Here is a 7,022-nt window from a genome sequence, read left to right as displayed (position 1 = left end):
TGATTGTTGTTTGATTGATTTCCTTGAGATGGATTGTTGTTTGTTGTTTGATTGGTTGCCTTGAGATGGATTGTTGTTTGCTGTTTGATTGATTGCCTTGAGAAGGTACAAACCATGTAGGCCGATTGATTGCTGTTTGTTGCCTTGAGATATTATTACATGTTTATATGGCACGATTGACTGCTGTTTGTTCATGGTTATTACAATTGATTGATTGTTGTTTGTTGATTGGTATCTAATTTTGGTGTTGGTAGTTCCTGATCATAGGTAACAGACCTGGCGCTATTATTTTTTCTGAACTTTCTTGTGATTATTATGCCTTCACATTGCATTTCTCCCAGATCCATATCGACATGCCCACGTTGTCTGACGAGGATAAAGATGTAAGGAAATCCTCCCAAGAATCTCTCTTGCTCCTTGTATTAACTTGGCGACTAGACTTTACATGTTATTTTTTTTCGTGAAACTGGAGCTCCTTGCTGTAACCCATTATATGACTTTATGGGCATGCGCCACTTTCAGGTTATGAAAAAATGGGGTGCTCCAAACAAGATTGACTTCCTCTCTTTCTTATACAAGGCATGCAGAAGATGTGCGGCAAGTAAGTAACTCTATGTCGATATTTAGAGTGTACTACTTAACAGTGCCATCTTTCCCAACAGATTGAAATTTTTTATATTGATATTTTGTTGAATATCACATGTTTGTTTGCACTTCATACTTTGGAAATATTCCTAACGTTGATAGTAATTAACATGTATTTTTCTCTATTGAGTACTACTTTTTTCGTCTTTAAGTGTTCTTATTTCAGAAGTCTGCTCTGCACAAGTGCAACATGGCTGGAAAACCTGCTGCTGTTACTCGTGTTGTGGACAGTATGACGGACAATCTAAGGCCTACTCGTGCAGATGCAACTGATGTGGCAAATGCGGTGCTGGATGGTTAGTTTTTGCCTCTTGCAGATATCTTATACTTTGGTGATCCTGTACAGCTGCTCATTACTGCACCCAAAGAAACTATAACTACACAAGCTGTAACATGAATCACAATTGTTTTGTTCAGGTAGTGATGCCATTTCCTTGGTGCTGAGACTCTCCGTGGGTTGTATCCAGTTGAGACTATTTCAACGGTAGGCAGAATTTGTGCTGAGGTGAACTTTATTTTGGAGGTCTATATGTTCTCTTGATAAACACATGCCTGTTTGGGAGGGCATTTGTTGATAGGTTCCCTTTTGTAGTTCAAATCAGACTTCAATACTAATAAAATGTTACAGATAAATACTATTCTTCCGAACAGCCCCTAAATGTGTTCTCAACAAGTATATCCTTGGCACTCTAATGGGATCTAATTCAAATTCACTCCTTCCTGCCTTTTCTCTCTTCATAGTTGGTGATATATTTTCATGAATTGTTTCACAGGTTGAGAACGTCTTCAACCAGGATTTGTACTTCAAGCGAACCATGAAATACGTGGGAGAACCCATGATCCACTTTGAGTCTATTGCTTCCTCTCCGGTGCGTATTTTGTTTCTTTTCATTTTCCAACCTTTTGTTAGTGTTTACAGGGGAACAATTTATGTCTTCCATTGATTGATTATCAGTCTGGGACACTTAAGTTTGAAAATAGTTCACTACCTATTTGCTAGGTGCGGGCTGATATTAAAGTTAAGGCTTCGGTCATCATTTCATCTGGATAGGAGAAAAGGAGTATTTCTTCTTATAGGCACTTCATCTCATCTTGTAGTTTAATAGAAACTGATTCATATATTATGCCGTATCGAGTATCTGCAGGCTAATTGCCAAGTACGGGCCCACCATGCCATTCCTCATCTAAAAATAGATCAATTGAAGTGGAGCTTCACAAGTGCATTTGAAGTATGTGAACAACCTGTTTCCTTGTAACCTTTTTAGTGTGGTGTTCAACTAAACTCACTAATTAACATGTATTACCACGTATCTAATACATCCATATCCAGACAACTCTAAGATAAGTAATTCGGGATGGAGGGAGTACTATAGAATTCTGCCCGATAAGAAACATTATTGCTTATGTTGGACCAAGACTTGTCTCTGGTGTTTGGCAGTGTGCCACTGTTATAACTCATATTTGTTGCATTATCTTCCTGCAGGCAAGACAATCACTCATAGTTAAAGTCCTCTTTCCCATGCTTGCCGATCCACATCACCCGGTGAGTTAACTTGCCTTTCATCTGTTGGCTACATTAACCATTCTTTGGTGGTTCTTTTCAATTTTAGAATACATGACCCAGTATGTATAATATGAAAAATAGGAACTACCTATAAATACCAACGTCCTTGTTCTGAACATAAAGGGAATAATGGCAGTTGGCGTTAGTGCATATTCCCAATATGTGAAAAGTGGATGCTTTACATACACCAGTCCAGTGCATTAATTCTGCTTGTAGGGTATTTGCTTGCATCATGTTCTACTTACAAATGGAATAAACACTGGACTGCAGTTCACTTTCAAACTGGTTGGCAAGTCATCATAGGCTTGGTTAATCAGTACACTATTTCGAACTTGACTGGTGGTAGACTGGTGTGTTTATTCTGTATAATATAAACGCAATGCGTGAGCTTATAAGCTGGTGTGCACCAGTGAGGCTGATGTTTGGAGGTTTCATCTTGCATCCACCTTGAATTATTTGGTAGCTAGAATTCCTTGATTTGGACCCAACAAGTAAGAAGCTTGGTTTGCCTCGTGATTTGTACCGACATTCTTTCTCTACCCTGCAGGCTGAATCTACTAGCACTAGAAATGAATCAGTGTTGAAGGTTGCTCTTGACCACGGCAAAGCATCCAGTGTGATCAAGTCGCATGGCTTACCTTATCCAGAATTTCTATAAGAATGTTGCTGATGTTACATGCCTTGCTTTCTCTAGTAAGTGGAACAAGAATGCATTAACATTTCTTTTATGTCCATATGCGTACACTCATAATATTTGAATTACAAACCAAATTCTAAATAAATAAGCATGTGTCTCTATGCCTACAAACTTGTGGGTATTGATGAAGATAATCAGTTAATCAGTCTCTAACTAGCTTCCTATTTGCAGGAACGAAGATCTGGATCACCCTCGCTCCTCTAGAGAAATCAGTTTACTCATCCAAGTTTTGGAAATTCTTTATAGCTTTTTGAGTTTACTTCGGTCTTGCATGTGCTTTCTGTTTGTGCCCCTATCTATGTATGTTTCTTGTGTGCAAGTGCTCCATTCTGTGTGTGTGACTGTGTGTGGCTTGACTCTGTGTGTGTGGCTTGACTGTGTGTGACTGTGTGTGGCTTGATTGTGTTTGTGCTTGACTCTCTGTTTGTGTGACTCTGTGTGTGCTTGACTCTGTGTGTGTGGCTTGACTGTGTGTGTGACTGTGTGTGGCTTGATTGTGTTTGTGCTTGACTCTCTGTTTGTGTGACTCTGTGTGTGCTTGACTCTCTGTGTGTGTGAATGTTGCATTTGCTTGATGGTGTGGCCTGTATGCTTGAATGATGATTGGTGTGGTTTAACACTGCCTTTGCCGGTCCCAAGCCCGGATGTGAAAATATGGAGGGAGCTGCATTTACCTCCTTTGTATTATATATATATATTCACCTTCTGAATTTTGTGGCTGATGGCATTCTAGTTTACATAGATGGTTAGCTTGTTAATTACTTTTGTGCATGCAAGACTTGAAATCTAGCTGATGTAGTGTTTAGTTTCTGCGCATGATAAATGGTTTTGTTGTGCACCTTTTTAAAGATGTGGCCTGTTTTCCCCCTCTATTTTCCTCTTTTGGATGTTAACTAGCATTTGCTGCGTTTCTGAATTGATTATCTGTCAGCTTCTCCCCTCTCTCCATGTCAAGAAGAGCAAACATTCCAACTCTGGTCTCTCCATCTACAGTCCTGAAATAACATGAGACCAGTAGCAAATATCATGGTCATCAGCATGGATATAAAATAAGAAGTACAATAGAACTAACCATTTATGCATCTCTGTGTTTGGTTCACAACTATGATTGATGAACCTGGACTTGTTCCCTTGTTTGTTGCATCAATGACCATATTGCTACAGACCTCACAAAGATAAAATCCAGTGTAATGTTGTCTCTTCATTTACCATGGTCTTTCCTCACAAGTTTTGTGATCAAGAACTACAATATTAATGGACATATGGATATTAGTTTAATCGCCCAGTGTACATTGTGAGTAACCATAATAATATCAATCAAACAAAAAATGCAATCACATGCACATACACAAAATTCTTTTCATCAGTACAGCACAATGATCCAATGTAATTAGCGAAATTTGTTTAGAGAAAGCAAGCATGTGAGTGATTTAGTAACAGGGACAAACAACAGAAAAGGGAACAACCTGGAGACTGTGATGTCGATGAGCCCGTCGTCGTAGTCGACGAGGGAGCAGTGGTCGAATCAGATGTCGAAGGATGCATGATTGTTATGGATGCCGTCAATGTCTGCGGTCGGCCTCGAACTGGACTAAAATAATTCAGAATTAATACAAGCACAAGCACGAATGAAATTCAGAATTAATATAAGCGCAAGCATGAATGGTAGTAGTTATCTTGCTGCATGGGCCGTCATGTTGGCCGAGCGTGTAGCCAAAGGTGTAGGAGACAATAAAGACGAAGGTGTTGAAGAGCATCCAAGCACTGACCCGCGGCACAGCACCTGAGCAGTCAACCATGTAGATGAAACCCGAGCCCTGGATTTCCTCCTCCACGAGGCCGTAGTCCAGCGACTCAGCCTCGACCTCTCCGCCCGCGACCGTGTTATGCTGGTTCTGGCACGGCCCGTTCGCTCCGCTCTGCTCTGCCCAGCCTGCTGCTCAATCTGGTGCGAGGAGGAGGGGTGGTCACGATGGTGAGGAGAAGCTAAGGCATCTGCAAACATGTAGTGTAATTTCTTCAGAAAGTTCAAACTGCATTATTTTAGAAAGTTCTACATGTATGCATGTAATGTACCCCTGAAGTGGCATTTAAGGTGCTACTGTTGTTCCTGAATAACGGTGCCCACAGACTGCCCAGGAAGCTGTTGTCAATGCCATTGGAGCTGGCGTTTGCAGCCCCGCTGTCCGCTGCTACTCCAAGGCTGTACGCCACACTGAAGCTGCATACATACATGACCAATCTAATTATCATGATGCCAAGTTAATTTGAAGAAAATATACCAATATGAAAACTTTTTGATGTTTCTTATCATACATTGGGCGTCATCGATGCCGGGAAAGAGAAGCTGACGACGAACCCCAACAACACCATGGCTAATGCCTGACAGAACCGAGACTAATTCCGTCCTCACTGCATATATTATTCAGTCACCACGAAAATTCCAGGAAAGAACACGAATATATATGTAACAAGATTCTGATTCTGCAAGGCAGATGCTTACAAGATCGATCGATGAGGACCCCTGCTTCTAGTGCGGACTCGAAGGGCAGGAAGAACAGAGGAACGTCTCTGCGATTTATGCCATGACATTACACGATTTACTACCCGAGAACGAGCCCCTATGATGCCGGCGGCAACTGCAACATGTACCTGTGTTTTGATTTTCGGTTTGAGCTTTTTTTCACCCTAGGCCGAGATGGCCGAATTTCGGCCATTTTCAAAAATTTCGGCTAAAATTTGACCAAATTTTGACTGCAATTTGACTTAAATTTAACCAAAATTTACCAAATTTGAGCAATTTCGGCCTACATATACTTTTCGCCTCAAGCCGAGATGGCCGAAATTCGGCCGAAATCCACATTTTGCGGCCGAAAATCAAAACACAGACATGTACTAAGCCGTCGTCGTCTCATCCGGTCGCCCTGCCGTTGTCCCTCCATCCCTGCCGGCGCGCGGGAGAGAGGAGGAGACCCGGCTGCGGAGAATGAATGGCAGATGAGGGGTGTGGAAAGAGGCGAGGAAGAAAGATGAGGTGGCGGTGGCAGGAGAATAGAAAGGAGAGGTGGTGGTGGCGGCAGCAGCGGCGAGGAGGAGGACGAGCGGAAGGATGCCTTCGTGGGGAAGGCAGTGAAGGACTTTTAACTGACGGAGGGGGTTATCCCGGGACGCATTTTCTGCTCCCATTCGTTTTCTTTCTCCGTCACAGTAAAAAAATAGGGACGTGGCTCTCACGAGGAAGCGCTCTTGATGCACACCTTATTGTTTTGGATTGGGAAGGTTAAGTTTAAACATTGTTTCTAGTCCGCTAATCAAGCGGCTTATGAGCTAGCTCAGTATTGCTTTTGTAATAAGATTTCGAGTAGCTAGTCTGAGAAGCCCCCGGGTTGCATCATAGCTAAACTAATGGACGATGTAACGATTATTTGATCTTAATAAAGCTAGCCATGATGGCCTTTCCTCAAAAACAATATTTGGTCATGGTAGAGCAGATAATAACTAATCCAACCAGTTATACAGGGGGGTTAGAAATTGTAAATTATGTTAGCTACTAGATAGTCGCGACTTATCAACGGGCGCGGCGTGTCGCCGCGCGGGCTAAGCTAGTTAAAACAAGACATTCAACCGATAACTTGATGGGAGCGAGTTTTACTAGTATAACACAGTGCAGCTCGCTCTTACCCAAATTAAATCAAGGACCAACAAAAAAAATAAAAGATCAAGAACAACTCACACTGTTCAAGAATTCACCCGATTAATCTGTTAATGGGCCAGTTAATCGCTACTCGTAGCATGACAGAATCGAATAACACATATTCAATGTGTTAACTTGTCAGGCCGATTAGTTGGCAAGTTAGACCAATTAATCAATTGTGATGCAGATTAATCCCTGATGACCCATTACTGGGTGGGCAAACAAAGCCCAATTTTTTGGCCCGTAACCCCTTCCAGCCCCATGCCGCTCCTTAATAGCTAGGAATAATAATTTTACCTTCTCTCTATGCTTTTCATATGTGTATGGCAGCATGTGTTTGGTATACTACATAGCTGGGAGCACGAGAGTATGGTATAATACATAAAAAAATCTAGATATATGTTGGCAAGTTCCTATTCAAT

General features: G+C 41.7%; 1 pseudogene; it reads left to right on the top strand.

The window, feature by feature from the left end:
* LOC119316229 lies at positions 1-5,536 on the top strand (annotated as a pseudogene).
* Positions 5,537-7,022: the final 1,486 nt, after the last annotated feature.

This window comes from Triticum dicoccoides, chromosome 6A (assembly GCF_002162155.2).
Source record: "Triticum dicoccoides isolate Atlit2015 ecotype Zavitan chromosome 6A, WEW_v2.0, whole genome shotgun sequence".
Taxonomy (NCBI): Eukaryota; Viridiplantae; Streptophyta; class Magnoliopsida; order Poales; family Poaceae; genus Triticum; species Triticum dicoccoides.
This window is presented reverse-complemented; position numbering and strand designations above follow the sequence as displayed.